This window comes from Arachis hypogaea, chromosome 18 (assembly GCF_003086295.3).
Source record: "Arachis hypogaea cultivar Tifrunner chromosome 18, arahy.Tifrunner.gnm2.J5K5, whole genome shotgun sequence".
Taxonomy (NCBI): Eukaryota; Viridiplantae; Streptophyta; class Magnoliopsida; order Fabales; family Fabaceae; genus Arachis; species Arachis hypogaea.
Window position 1 is genome coordinate 60,993,523 of NC_092053.1, and position 15,207 is coordinate 61,008,729.

Sequence of the window (15,207 nt, forward strand, 5' to 3'; positions counted from 1 at the left end):
GAACCTGAAAGGACTCTAAAAAGGAAACTAAGAGAAGCTAAAATACAACAATCCAGAGACAACCTTACAGGAATTTTCGAACAGGAAGAGGAGATGGTAGCCGAAAATAATAATAATGCAAGGAGGATGCTTGGTGACTTTACTGCACCTAATTCCAATTTACATGGAAGAAGCATCTCCATCCCTACCATTGGAGCAAACAATTTTGAGCTTAAGCCTCAACTAGTTTCTCTGATGCAACAAAACTGCAAGTTTCATGAACTTCCATCTGAAGATCCTTTTCAGTTCTTAACTGAATTCTTGTAGATATGTGATACTGTTAAGACTAATGGAGTAGATCCTGAAGTCTACAGGCTCATGCTTTTCCCTTTTGCTGTAAGAGACAGAGCTAGAGTGTGGTTGGACTCTCAACCCAAGGATAGCCTGAACTCTTGGGATAAGCTGGTCATGGCTTTCTTAGCCAAGTTTTTTCCTCCTCCAAAGCTGAGTAAGCTTAGAGTGGATGTTCAAACCTTCAGACAGAAAGAAGGTGAATCCCTCTATGAAGCTTGGGAGAGATACAAGCAACTGACCAAAAAGTGTCCTTCTGACATGCTTTCAGAATGGACCATCCTGGATATATTCTATGATGGTCTGTCTGAATTAGCTAAGATGTCATTGGATACTTCTACAGGTGGATCCATTCACCTAAAAAAATGCCTGCAGAAGCTCAAGAACTCATTGACATGGTTGCTAATAACCAGTTTATGTACACTTCTGAGAGGAATCCTGTAAATAATGGGACGCCTCAGAAGAAGGGAGTTCTTGAAATTGATGCTCTGAATGCCATATTGGCTCAGAACAAAATATTGACTCAACAAGTCAATATGATTTCTCAGAGTCTGAATGGAATGCAAGCTGCATCCAACAGTACTCAAGAGGCATCTTTTGAGGAAGAGGCTTATGATCCTGAGAACCCTGCAATAGCAGAGGTAAATTACATAGGTGAACCCTATGGAAACACCTATAATTCCTCATGGAGAAATCACCCAAATCTCTCATGGAAGGATCAACAAAAGCCTCAACAAGGCTTTAATAATGGTGGAAGAAACAGGTCTAGCAATAGCAAGCCTTTTCCATCATCCACTTAGCAACAGACAGAGAACTCTGAGCAAAATACCTCTAATTTAACAAATTTAGTCTCTGATCTATCTAAGGCCACTCTGAGTTTCATGAATGAAACAAGGTCCTCCATTAAAAATTTGGAGGCACAAATGAGCCAGCTGAGTAAGAAGATCACTGAAACCCCTCCTAGTGCTCTCCCAAGCAATACAGAAGAAAATCCAAAAGGAGAGTGCAAGGCCATTGATATAACCATCATGGCCGAATCCAAGGAGGAAGGGGAGGACGTGAATCCCAAGGAGGAAGACCTCCTGGGACGTCCAGTGATCAACAAGGAGTTTCCCTTTGAGGAACCAAAGGATTCTGAGGCTCATCTAGAGACCATAGAGATTCCATTAAACCTCCTTACGCCCTTCATGAGCTCTGATGAGTATTCTTCTTCTGAAGAGAATGAGGATGTTACTAAAGAGCAAGTTGCTAAGTTCCTTGGTGCAATCATGAAGCTGAATGCCAATTTATTTGGTATTGAGACTTGGGGAGATGAACCTCCCCTGTTCACCAATGAACTAAATGAATTGGATCAACTGAGATTGCCTCAGAAGAAACAGGATCCTGGAAAGTTCCTAATACCTTGTACCATAAGCACCATGACCTTTGAGAAGGCTCTATGTGACCTTGGGTCAGGAATAAACCTCATGCCGCTCTCTGTAATGGAGAAACTGGGAATCTTTGAGGTGTAAGCTGCTAGAATCTCATTAGAGATGGCAGATAATTCAAGAAAAGAGGCTTATGGACAGGTAGAGGACGTGTTAGTAAAGATTGAAGGCCTTTACATCCCTGCTGATTTCATAATCCTGGATACTGGGAAGGATGAGGATGAATCCATCATTCTTGGAAGACCCTTCCTAGCCACAGCAAGAGCTGCAATTGATGTAGACAGAGGTGAACTAGTCCTTCAATTGAATGAGGACTCCCTTGTGTTTAAAACTCAAGGACATCCTTCTGTAAACATGGAAAAGAGGCACAGTAAGCTTCTCTCAGTACAGAGTCAACTAAAGCCCCCACAGTCAAACTCTAAGTTTGGTGTTGGGAGGCCTCAGCCAAACTCTAAGTTTGGTGTTGGGGAGTCTCAACAATGCTCTGAACATCTGTGAGGCTCCATGAGAGCCCACTGTCAAGCTATTGACATTAAAGAAGTGCTTGTTGGGAGGCAACCCAATTTTTATTTATCTAATTTTATTTTTATTTTTGTTGTTCTTTCATGTTTTATTAGGTTCATGATCATGTGGAGTCACAAAATAAATAGAAAAATCAAAAATAGAATAAAAAACAGCAGAAGAAAAATCACACCCTGGAGGAAGGGCTTACTGGAGTTTAAACGCCAGTAAGAAGCATCTGGCTGGCGTTCAACGCCAGAACAGAGCATGGATCTGGCGTTGAACGCCCAAAACAAGCAGCATCCTGGCGTTCAGACGCCAGAAAAGCACACTGAAGAAAGCTGGCACTGAACGCCAGAAACAAGCATAGAACTGGCGTTCAACGCCAGAAACATGCTGCATCTGGGCGCTGAACGCCCAGAACAAGCACCAATTCGGCGTCTAAACGCCAGAATTGCATGCAAAGGCATTTTACATGCCTAATTGGTGCAGGGATGCAATTCCTTGACACCTCAGGATCTGTGGACCCCACAGGATCCCCACCTACCTCCACTCATACTCTTCCCTCTTCTCAATGTTCATCCTCTCTTCCCAATAAACACCATTCCCCAAAACCCTTCACCAATCACCTCAAGCTCTCTTCCCTATTACCTATTCACCACTCACATCCACCCACTCTTCCCCATAAATCTACTTCATACACCCCACCTACCTTCAAAATTCAAAATCACTTTCCCACCCAAACCCACCCTAAATGGCTGAACCTAACCCCTCTCCCTTCACTATATAAACCCCTCCATTCTTCTTCAATTTCACACAACACAACCCCCTCCTCCTCTTCTTGGCCGAAACACATCTCTCTCTCCCTCTCCTCCATTTCTTCTTCTTCTTCATCTATTCTTTCTTTTCTTGCTCGAGGGCGAGCAATATTCTAAGTTTGGTGTGGTAAAAGCATAAAGCTTTTTGTTTTTCCATTACCATGGCACCTAAGACTGGAGAATCCTCTAGAAAAGGGAAAGGAAAGACAAAAGCTTCCACCTCCGAGTCATAGGAGATGGAAAGATTCATCTCCAAAGCCCATCAAGACCACTTCTATGATGTTGTGGCCAAGAAGAAGGTGATCCCCGAGGTCCCTTTCAAACTCAAGAGAAATGAGTATCCGGAAATCTGACATGAAATCAAGAAGAGGTTGGGAAGTTCTAACAAAACCCATCCAACAAGTCGGAATTCTAATGATTCAAGAGTTCTATGCGAATGCATCGATCACTAGGAACCATGATCAAAGTAAGAACCCGAACCCAAAGAATTATCTCACCATGGTTCGGGGGAAATACTTAGATTTTAGTCCGGAGAATGTGAGGTTGGCGTTTAACTTGCCTATGATGCAAGGAGATGCACGCCCCTACACTAGAAGGGTCAACTTTGATCAAAGGTTGGACCAAGTTGATGCACGGAAAACTTGTCTCTCAATAAATCTCCCTTCGGCAAGTGTACCGAAGTTGTCGTCAAGTAAAAACTCACAATAGAGTGAGGTCGAATCCCACAGGGATTGATTGATCAAGCAACTTTAATTAGAAGAATGTTCTAGTTGAGCGAATCCAGAATTTGGGTTGAGAGTTGCAGAAAATAAGATGGCGGAATGTAAATAACAGAAAAGTAAATGCTAGAATTAAAGGACTGGAAGTAAATGACTGAAAATAAATTGCAGAATTGTAAATGGGAATGGGGATTTGCTCATAAAAGTAAATCGCAGAAATTAAAGAGAATGGGTGAGATTAGAGATGGGGAGTTCATTGGGCTTAGGAGATGTTGCAATTCTCCGGATCAAGTTCATTTTCATCTCTTCCTCAATCAATGCACTCATTGATCTCCTTGGCAATCTTAAGTGATTGAATTACAATTCCTTGCAATTCAATCTCTCAAATCTTGATCAATAGCCAATTCCTTGGTCAATTGCTCATGAGAAGAGATGAAGTATGGTCACTGATTATACCACATGCATTTCCCAAACCAAGTATTGAGAGGGTTACAGTCACATACCCATCCAAACCCAATTTGGTCCAGCATGAGAAAGCATTTCTAGCTTGATCTCTTCATTCCTCTTCCAAGGTTCAAAAGAGATCCAAGTTTGAATAGCTTCTCTTCTAAGATAACTACTCAATTGGATGAAGATCGAAAGCTTTCAAGTAAAATCAAGAGGAAAGATAGAAGAAGAACAATGAAAATTAGTATTGATCCATCAAATTACAACAGAGCTCCCTAACCCAATGAAAGGGGTTTAGTTGTTCATAGCTCTTGAAAATGAAAACAAAGATGGAGAATACATCATAAAACTAGAAATTGCAAAGAAAGTAAATACAGAGAGTGGTTCTTCAGCCTCCAGAACTATTTTACAATTCAAAGCTACTCCTATATATACTACTCTTCTCAGCTTCTAGTTCACTCTTCAAGTCTTGGGCCTTTGGATCTTGAGTTTGAAGCAGTTCCTTTCTTTAATTGGGCTTGGCTTTACTTGCAGAGAGAAAGTGCGGAGTGGGCAGAGACTTAAGCTCAGGGCGTAAGGAGTGTTAATCATTTAGTGAAAGTCCAAGTTCGGGAACGTTAGTGACACTTAACATTGTCACTAACGTTCAAATGCACCCTTTTTGCCTTACGTTAAAACCCACGTTAGCTAGGTTAACGTGGCTTTTAACGTTGCCTTATCAATCTTCGAGAACGTTAGTGACACTCAACATTGTCACTAACGTTCCAGTGTGCCCCTTCTTGCTTCACGTTAAAGCTCACATTAACTAGGTTAACGTGGCTTCTAACGTGGCCTTTGCCATCCTTCGAGAACGTTAGTGACATTCAACATTGTCACTAACATTTCAATGTGCCCCTAGGTCTCACGTTAGAGTCCACGTTAACTAGGTTAACGTGGCTTCTAACGTGGCCATCTTTTAGCCATCCCAACGTTAGTGACAATGTTGAGTGTCACTAACGTTGGCTCATCCTTCATTTCTCATCGTTAGCTTCCACATTAACCAAGTTAACGTGGAAGTTAACGTGACTCTTGGGGGTTGTGTGGTTGCTTCAACGTTAGTGACAATGTTGAGTGTCACTAACGTTGTCGACAACTCTTCATCCTCTACGTTAGTTCCCACGTTAACCAAGTTAACGTGGGAGTTAACGTGGTACTTAGCACCATAGGCCAACGTTAGTGACAATGTTGAGTGTCACTAATGTTGGCTTCTCTCCCTCCCCCTTAACGTTAGAGGCCACGTTAACTAGGTTAATGTGGCTTCTAACGTGGCAACTTATGAGTAAGTGCCAACGTTAGTGACAATGTTGAGTGTCACTAACGTTGGCTCAACTTCTTTTCTTCACGTTAGAGTTCACGTTAGCTTGATTAACGTGACTCTCTAACGTGGGCATTGATGGCTTTTTGAGAGTGTTATTGGCAATCACTTTTCTCATTAATCTTTGCAAGTTACCTCCCATTTTCTTGCTCCTTTTTGGTCCTGAAATCAAGCAACAAAGTGCATCAAAGCTCTAGTCCAAATCATGAGTGATGCAACATAATATTTGTCACTAAACTTATGCAAAATCCTCATGAAATCATGTAAAATGCACAATGTATGCTTGAGTCAAGGCATAAGTGAATATTTACCCAAAACTAACTTATTTCCTAAAGAAATGCATGAAACTAACCTAAAAACAGTAAAGAAAAAGGTCAGTGAAACTGGCCAAAATGCCCTGGCATCACAACACCAAACTTAAAGCTTGCTTGTCCTTAAGCAAGTACTGGAACAAGAGAATGATGAAATGAATATCCAGAGGAATGAATCATCCTTGTGGAAGTCATATTACTGATTTTATGGTGGTTTCATGCATAGCAACTTAGGTTCATTCCATTACTGGCTTTCAGACCTTTATCCTGTCCCAAAACACCCACTTTGTTCATATCCCATGAGACTTTTATTCATTGATCCTTTTATTGTTATTACAAGGGTTGTTTGTGTTATTTAGGCTAGGTGCTCTGTAAGGGTGCAACTCTTTAAGATAAGCTTTCAGCCAACACTCCCGAACCAGTTGGTTCAAGGTGCTAGGTGTTGAGACACCCCTAAGGACTTACTCTCTCAAGCCTATCCCCCATACATACACACTACAGGCATTTAGTTTGTTTATTTTCTTTTCTTGAGACTTTGGTGTCCAGCACCTCTTTGGGTTACTAAGTGTTCTGTAATGAAGGTTACTCTTGATAGTGGACTTTCAGCTGATGATCCCGAGTTAGTTAACCCAAGTTACCAAGTGATAAGGCACCCCTAAGAGCTTATTCATCCAAGTAGATCCCTCACACAGAAGCACCACAGACACTTGCCTCAAGCTTAAAACCATTGATGCCTAGCCTTATTGCTTACTCTTTTTTTTTTGTTTTTCACTTCCATTGTTCTTTCCCTCTTCTCTTCTTAGGATCTTGTTATTAACTTAGTCTCATGAGTGTATCCAAAGCAAAGTATTCAGGATAGATAGTTGTCTTCCTAGCCTTGTGGTTGAACCAACTTAGTTAACTTATGACTACCCCAAAGATTCATGAATGTACTTCCACAATATAAACTCCACTCTGGTCTTTTACAAACATAAACATTCTCTTCTTCATTTGATAAAAAAGGGACAAGCTTACAAGTAAATAAGGGAATGATACAGTGACATAAAGACCAGTGCACATAGACTTATTCAGAAGGAAAACTTAAAAAAAACAGAATTTTAAAAAGAGTTCAACTGCAAGTAACTACAAATCAAAAGTGCAATTCGGACCTCCAACTTTCAACAATTCTAAGTACAATGGAATCAGGTAACAATACAACCTTCGAGTGGTGATCTCTGGTCCCCCTCTCTCTTTGTCATCCTCCTAGTTTTTGTTGCCTCGCTTCTTTGGGTGAAAGTGCACCATTTTCTTATAAGATTCCTACAAGGTCACTGGAAGTTGCTTGTTCCCAAAGCACTTGAGACATAGTTAGCTTATATGTATGCTTGTGCCTCTTGAACTCAGTTTGGTGTGTGAACACCAAACTTAGTTCTTTGCCCAGTACACAATATTGCATATATGCAGAGACCCTCATATCTTATTATCAACAAAGCAATGATCACCTATAGTCTAACTACACCTAAGTGGTTTCTCTTGGTTGGATGGAGCTAGCAATGTTCTTTTGGGAGTGGGATGTAATTCTAACCAATGTCCTTTAGTGGAACACCAAACTTAGAATTACACCATCACTCTTGGATTGTTCTGGTATGGAACACCAAACTTAGCTCCTTTCAATACAGGGAAAACCACTTGTGACTTTTATTGAAATAATGATGAAATTGAAACTACCTGAGGTTGGGTTGCCTCCCAACAGAGTGCTCTTTTATTGTCACTAGCTCGACGAGTTCTTAATTATTTGAGATGGTACTTTACTCTGGGGTCTTCCCCCATGTTGCCCAGATAATGCTTGAGTCTTTGTCCATTCACTGTAAAAGTCCTCTTTGAACCTTCATCCATGATTTCGATATGGCCATATGGTGACACTTTTGTAACCAAGAAAGGTCTGGACCACCTTGACTTGAGTTTCCCTGGAAACAGCCTTAATTTAGAATTGTAAAGGAGTACTTGCTGCCCTTTTTCGAAACTCCTGGGTGCCAAGTGCATGTCATGTTTTCTTTTTGCCTTCTCTTTATACATCTTAGTATTTTCATAGGCTTGTGACCTGAATTCCTCCATCTCTTGCAGCTGCAAGATTCTTTTTGCACCAGCATCAATGCTGTCAAAATCTAGTATCTTGATAGCCCAAAGAGCTTTATGTTCCAGCTCCAGTGGTAAATGACAAGCTTTCCCATAGACTAATTGATATGGAGACATTCAAGTGGGGTTTTGAATGCTGTTCTGTATGCCCACAGAGCATCATCCAACTTCTTCGACCAATCCTTTCTAGATGCGCCCACAGTCTTTTCCAGGATCCTCTTCAGCTCTCTGTTGGATATCTTAGTTTGTCCACTTGTTTGAGGATGGTAAGGTGTGGCTACTTTGTGTTTTACCCCATATCGTAAGAGGAGAGCTTCCAGTGGTTTGTTACAAAAGTGGCTCCCTCCATCACTGATGAGGGCTCTTGGGACTCCAAACCGGCTAAAGATATTCTTCTTGAGGAAGTTCATGACTACCTTGTTATCATTAGTTGGGGTTGCAATAGTCTCTACCCACTTGGAAACATAATCTACTGCTACCAGGATGTAATTGTTTGCATATGAGGTTGGGAATGGTCCCATGAAATCAATTCCCTACACATCAAACAGTTCAAGTTCCAAGATGAAATTTTGTGGCATGGCGTTTCTTTTGGGCAGGTTTCCAGATCTTTGGCATTCATTGTAACTTTTTACTAGCTCTTTGGCATCCTTGAAAAGAGTGGGCCAAAAGAATCCGCTTTGTAACACCTTTGCTGCAGTTTTGTCCCCTCCAAAGTGCCCGCCATAGCATGAACCGTGGCAGTTCCACAAGACTTCTCTCCCTTCCTCTTCCGAGACACATCTTCTAAGAATTCCATCTGAACATTTCTTGAAGAGATATGGCTCGTCCCAGACAAAGTATTTTGTATCATTCATGAGCTTCCTCTTTTGATGCTTATTGATCCCTGGGGGTAATGCTCCAGTTGCCTTGAAATTTGCAATATCTGCGAACCATGGTGCTTTATGAACTGTCATCAACTGCTCATCAGGGAAGAGCTCGTTAACACTTGTATCATTTTTTCCACCTTGATCATGAGGGATTCTAGATAAGTGATCTGCCACCTTGTTCTCCACTCCCTTCTTGTCTCTGATTTCAATATCGAATTCCTGCAACAGTAAGATCCACCTTATTAGTCTTGGCTTCGATTCTTGCTTGGCAAACAAATATTTAAGTGCTGTGTGATCTGTAAAAACGATCACTTTAGCACCAATGAGGTATGATCTAAATTTGTCAAATGCAAAAACTATTGCTAGCAATTCCTTTTCAGTAGTGGTATAATTTCTTTGAGTTTCATTAAGGACTTTGCTAGCATAGTATATCACACGAACTAGGTTATCTTTCCTTTATCCTAACACTGCCCCAACTGCAAAATCAGATGTATCGCACATCAATTCAAATGGTAAGTTCCAATCAGGTGGGGAAATGATAGGAGCAGAGGATAACCTCTTTTTCAAATGTGTAAATGCTAGCATGCAGGTTTCATCAAAGATGAATGGTGTATCAGACACAAGGAGATTGCTTAAGGGCTTGGCTATCTTTGAAAAATCTTTAATAAATCTTCTGTAAAAACCAGCATGCCCTCAAAAACTTCTAATTGCCTTGACATCACTGGGTGGGGGTAGTTTTTCAATAAGTTCCACCTTAGCTCTATCAACCTCAATGCCTTGGCGAGAGACTTTGTGACCAAGGACTATTCCCCCTGTCACCATGAAGTGGCATTTTTCCCAGTTCAAGACCAAATTGGTCTCTTGGCACCTTTTCAATACCAAGGCGAGGTGATGTAGGCAACTAGGAAAAGAATCTCCGAATACCGAGAAATCATCCATAAAAACTTCAATGAATTTTTCTATCATATCTGAAAAGATAGAAATCATGCAGCGTTGGAAAGTTGCAGGGGCATTACACAACCCAAATGGCATGCGCCTATAGGCAAACACTCCATACGGACAGGTAAATGAGGTTTTCTCTTGGTCTTTTGGATCAACCACTATTTGGTTGTATCCTGAATAACCGTCGAAAAAACACTAATAAGCGTGCCCTGCAAGTCTTTCCAACATCTGATCCATGAATGGAAGGGGAAAATGGTCCTTTCGTGTAGCCTCATTGAGCTTCCTGTAGTCTATGCACATCCGCCATCCTGTGACGGTCCTTGTAGGTATGAGCTCGTTCTTCTCATTGGTAACCACAATGATCCCTCCCTTCTTCGGTACGACATGTATGGGGCTAACCCAAGGGCTGTCCGAAATTGGGTATATGACTCCTCCTTGCCAAAGCTTCATAACCTCTTTCTGTACCACTTCCTTCATGATTGGGTTCAGCCTTCTTTGGGATTGAATGGATGGCTTGGCTTCATCTTCCAACAGTATTTTATGCATGCATATGGCTGAACTGATTCCCTTCAAGTCAGCAAGGGTCCATCCAATGGCATCCTTATGCTCCCGCAGCACCTTGAGTAGCTCGTCCTCTTGATCTTGACTGAGGGATGAATTTATGATCACTGGGTAGTTTTTACTTTCTCCTAGATATGCATATTTGAGAGTGGGTGGCAATGCTTTGAGTTCAAGTTTGGGTGCTTCTGATTTTTTGCTCCCTTCCTTTGGTGCATCTGGTATATGTGTTTCTATTGTAGCTACCTCTTCACATGATTCAGGTTCTTCCTCCACCAATCTCTCGTTCTCTTCAGGTTCATCTTCTTCAAAATTCTCCTGCATTTCATCCTCAAGTGCATCTAACCTCATGCATTCCCCCAATTGTTCCGGTGGATAACTCATGGCCTTGAACACATTGAATGTCATCTTTTCATTGTGTAATCTAAGGGTGAGGTCACCCTTTTGAACATCAATGACAGCTCCGGCAGTAGCCAAGAATGGCCTTCCCAAAATGATGGAGGTTTTGGCGTCTTCCTGCATGTCCAGCACCACAAAATCTGCTGGGAATATGAAATCTCCTACTTTTACTAGCAAATCCTCCACTATCCCGTGAGGGAATTTGAACGATCGGTCTGCCAGTTGTAGAGCCATTTTTGTTGGTTTAGCCTCCTCAATTTTCATCTTTCTCATCATAGCTACTGACATCAAATTGATGCTGGCCCCTAAGTTACAAAGAGCCTTTTCTACTGTGATTTCTCCTATAATGCAAGGGATCTGAAAACTCCCAGGATCCTTCAGTTTCTGAGGTAGTTTATGCTGAATGATAGCACTGCACTCTTCAGTTAGTATCACAGTCTCATTGTTCTTCCAGCTTCTTTTCTTAGTCATTAGCTCCTTCAAAAACTTGGCATAAAGTGGCATTTGTTCTATGGCTTCAGCAAATGGTATGTTGATTTGTAGCTTCTTGAAGATTTCCAAAAATCTCAAGAACTGGTTGTCATCTTCCTTTTTCTTCAATAGCTGGGGGTATGGAGCTCTTGAGATGTTGAGTTGGGGTATCTTTTTCTCTTTCTGCAAACTTGGCGTGGGGGGTTGTATTCCATCTTGCTCCTCTTCCTTTTCAATTGAGCTTTCTTCTAGTGGTTTTTTGGGATGTTCCTTCAGTTCCTTCCCACTCCTAAGTGTGATAGCTTGACACTTCTCCCTTTTGCTTGAATGGGTATCATAGCAAAAATTGTGGTTCGGAAGCTGCTTAAAAAGATAGCTGATTTGTGTCTCCAGTTTTGTGATGGCAGCATTTTGATTCTGCATGTTTGACTGCACTTCCTCTCTGAATGCTTTACTGTCTTGAATGTCTCTGCATATTCCTTCAATGAATGTTTCAATCTTAGAGAGCTTATCATCAATTGATGAGTGGTTCGGAGCAGATGTGCTGTTTTGGTTTTGATATTGCTCACTTCCCCACCCAAAGTTCGGATGATTTCTCCATCCAGGGTTGTAAGTCTTGGAGTATGGATCATAGTTTTCCGTTGGTGAATTCCCAATGTAGTTGGCTTGCTCCTGACTCCCTTCTGCTTCTTGGTTTACTCCTTCTTGTGTTGTTGATGAAGTGGAGATTGCTGCTACTTGGTTCATCTCCATCTTCTTGGTGAGGTCAGCCAGCTGTTGGGTAATGAACTTGTTTTGGGCCAACAGAGCATCTACATTGTTTAGCTCCATCACTCCTCTTGTGTTCCCTCTTTCGGAAGCATAGAAGTAGTCGTTTTCTGCTACTATTTCAATAACATCTATGGCTTCCTCAATGGTCTTCTTCTTGTTCAAGGACCCTCCAGATGAATGGTCTACTGCCTTCTTTGACTCATAAGAGAGCCCTTCATAGAAAATGTGCAGCTGGACCCATTCGTTGAACATGTCAGGTGGACACCTCCTTGTTAAGTCTTTGAACCTCTCTCATGCTTCATACAGAGTCTCACCATCCTGTTGCCTGAAGGTTTGAACCTCAGCTTTCAGCCTATTGATTCGTTGAGGAGGGTAGAATCTTGCTAAGAATTTGTTCACCATATCCTCCCAAGTTGTCAAGCTCTCCCTTGGGAAGGATTCCAGCCATTTGGCTGCCTTGTCTCTGAGTGAGAAAGGAAATAAGAGCAATCTATAGGCGTCAGGATGAACACCATTAGATTTCACTGTGTCACATATTCTCAGGAAGGTGGTCAAATGTTGGTTGAGATCTTCTTGAACACCTCCTCCAAATGAACAGTTGTTCTGAACAAGGGTGATGAGCTGTGGTTTAAGTTCAAAGTTGTTGGCATGGATTGTTGGCTTTTGGATGCTACTTCCACAATTGCCTGGGTTTGGATTAATGTAAGAGCCCAAAATTCTTCTATCCTCCCCAGCATGATTTGCTCCACCTCCTCTGCCATGGTTGTGAGTCTCTTCTTCATGATGATTTTCCAAGTTTTCTTCCATGTTTGGTTCAAAGTATTCCTCAAACTGTTCCTCCTCTTCTTCAGCACCAACTACTCGTTTTCCTCTTGCCTCCCTCCTTAGTCTAAGGAAGGTTCTCTCTGGTTCAGAATCAAAGGAAGTTGAAGCCCCGCTTCTTCTCCCTATCATACAACCAACAAGTACAAGCAGAGAAGATAGGTGCAGACAGTATTTATGTCAGAATTGATGTTAGTTGTGGGTGATGCAATATATCAAACAGTTAGTGGGTTAGCAAACAGAATTGAAAAAAACAAAAAAAAACAAAAGAGTAGATGGAAAAGGGAAGAAGTTTAACTAAAACAAAAAGTAATTCACTCGAACAGAAAATGAAATACACAAAATAAAATGCTCAATCTAGTGATCTTCCAATCTAATCATTGTTGATGCACAATCAATCCCCGGCAACGGCGCCATAAACTTGATGCACGAAAAACTTGTCTCTCAACAAATCTCCCTTCGGCAAGTGTACCGAAGTTGTCGTCAAGTAAAAACTCACAATAGAGTGAGGTCGAATCCCACAGGGATTGATTGATCAAGCAACTTTAATTAGAAGAATGTTCTAGTTGAGCAAATCCAGAATTTGGGTTGAGAGTTGTAGAAAATAAGATGGCGGAATGTAAATAACAGAAAAGTAAATGCTAGAATTAAAGGACTGGAAGTAAATGACTGAAAATAAATTGCAGAATTGTAAATGGAAATGGGGGATTTGCTCATAAAAGTAAATCGCAGAAATTAAAGAGAATGGGTGAGATTAGAGATGGGGAGTTCATTGGGCTTAGGAGATGTTGCAATTCTCCGGATCAAGCTCATTTTCATCTCTTCAAAAATGGAGAAAACCTTCCTACCCTGGACGATACAAAAAGAAAGCCAAGCTAGATTTTTTGAACCAAAGTGCTTGGTCAGAACAAAAAGGTAAAAGAAAATCTTGAGGAAAGGTCAAACATCAAGCTCCCGACATAGAAGTTAGTATACTTTGAGAAAGGCCCAAGAATTAAGATGAAGTTGGGAAGGAGCAATACTGCAAGTCCAAAGGACATTACTCTGAAAGTCGGAAAAGGGATGCCTGACGTCTAGCTTAGTGAAAAAACAATCATACGCGTAAAAGAAGGGGCGTTCCGACTTATCTAATGGGAGAAAACACACCCTCTCCTTAGGATCAGCCATAACTATCTTATAATTTCTCTCATCATCCCGACTTTCACACAACTTATGGTGCCTACGGAAGGTTTTAGCATACTCTCTATCAACCACAGGAGCAGGAGTAAAGACAGTAGTATCTATCCAAGTTAAAAGAAAAAAGGGGACTTTTGTTGACATATCGTGAATAACAGATCGAGACATAAAGCTATACCTACAAATACAATAAACAAAGAAGCCGTCACAAAACAAACTCGGACACCAAACAAAACAAGTTGGGTTCTCAACAAATAGTTTGATAAATACGATTTCAAAAGGTTTTTTTTTCGCAATCAAATTTAAGGAATAGAAATGGCGTCACTCTTGAACTAGCAACAACAATGCCATTTGGGGACAACACGATTATAGTCCACAACAACAACCAGCAACAATTTTTTAAGAAATTTCAAGACACAACTAATAGGGAAAATTTTATCCGCATAACTACTAGCAAGTATACCGGGTCGTATCAAGTAATAAAACTCACAAGAGTGAGGTCAATCCCACGAGGATTAAAGGATTAAGCAAGTAATAGTTGATTGATTATTCTAGTTAGACGGTTCAATTTTTAGTGATGAGCAACAGGAAATGTAAATGACTTGAAATTAAAAGAAAGCAATAAAGTACAAGAAAGTAAAGTGCTGGAAAGTAAATGACAGAAAGATAAAATACTAGAAGTAAAAATAAAAAGAGCATTGGGATCAAGAGATATTGAATTCTCCGGATCATCATATTCTCATCTCTTCCTCAATCATGCAACTCATTGACCTCTTAACAATCATGAGTGATTAGATCCTAATCCTTTGGTAATCCAATCTCTTTATTCTTGATCAATAGCCAATTCCATGGCTTATTTGCTCATGAAAAGAGATGAGACTTGGTCCCTGATTATACCACACACTTTTCTAGACCCAAATAATGGATAGATTAAATGTTACAGTATCCCATCCATACCCAAATCTTCTCAAGTGTGAGAAGGATTTTCAAGCATGATTCTATGATTCCTTTTCCAAGGATCACATAGAACCCAATTACATTCAATCTCTTTCCTGAGATAATTGAATTCTTAAATGAAGAACGAAAATACTTCCAGTAAATCAGAGAGATGAAGAGAAGAAGAAGAATCAAAATAAATCAACCCATCAAAGTACAATAGAGCTCTCTTTTTCAATGGAAA

The 15,207-nt window shown here is 40.8% G+C and overlaps 2 non-coding genes across 2 annotated transcripts; one reads left to right on the forward strand and one right to left on the reverse strand.

The window, feature by feature from the left end:
- Positions 1–489: 489 nt before the first annotated feature.
- LOC112773588 (small nucleolar RNA R71) lies at positions 490–597 on the reverse strand. Its single transcript, XR_003188132.1, has one exon. It is a non-coding gene; the product is annotated as a small nucleolar RNA R71 (small nucleolar RNA).
- An 11,682-nt stretch (positions 598–12,279) lies between these two features.
- LOC112773721 (small nucleolar RNA R71) lies at positions 12,280–12,383 on the forward strand. The gene has a single exon (XR_003188257.1). It is a non-coding gene; the product is annotated as a small nucleolar RNA R71 (small nucleolar RNA).
- Positions 12,384–15,207: the final 2,824 nt, after the last annotated feature.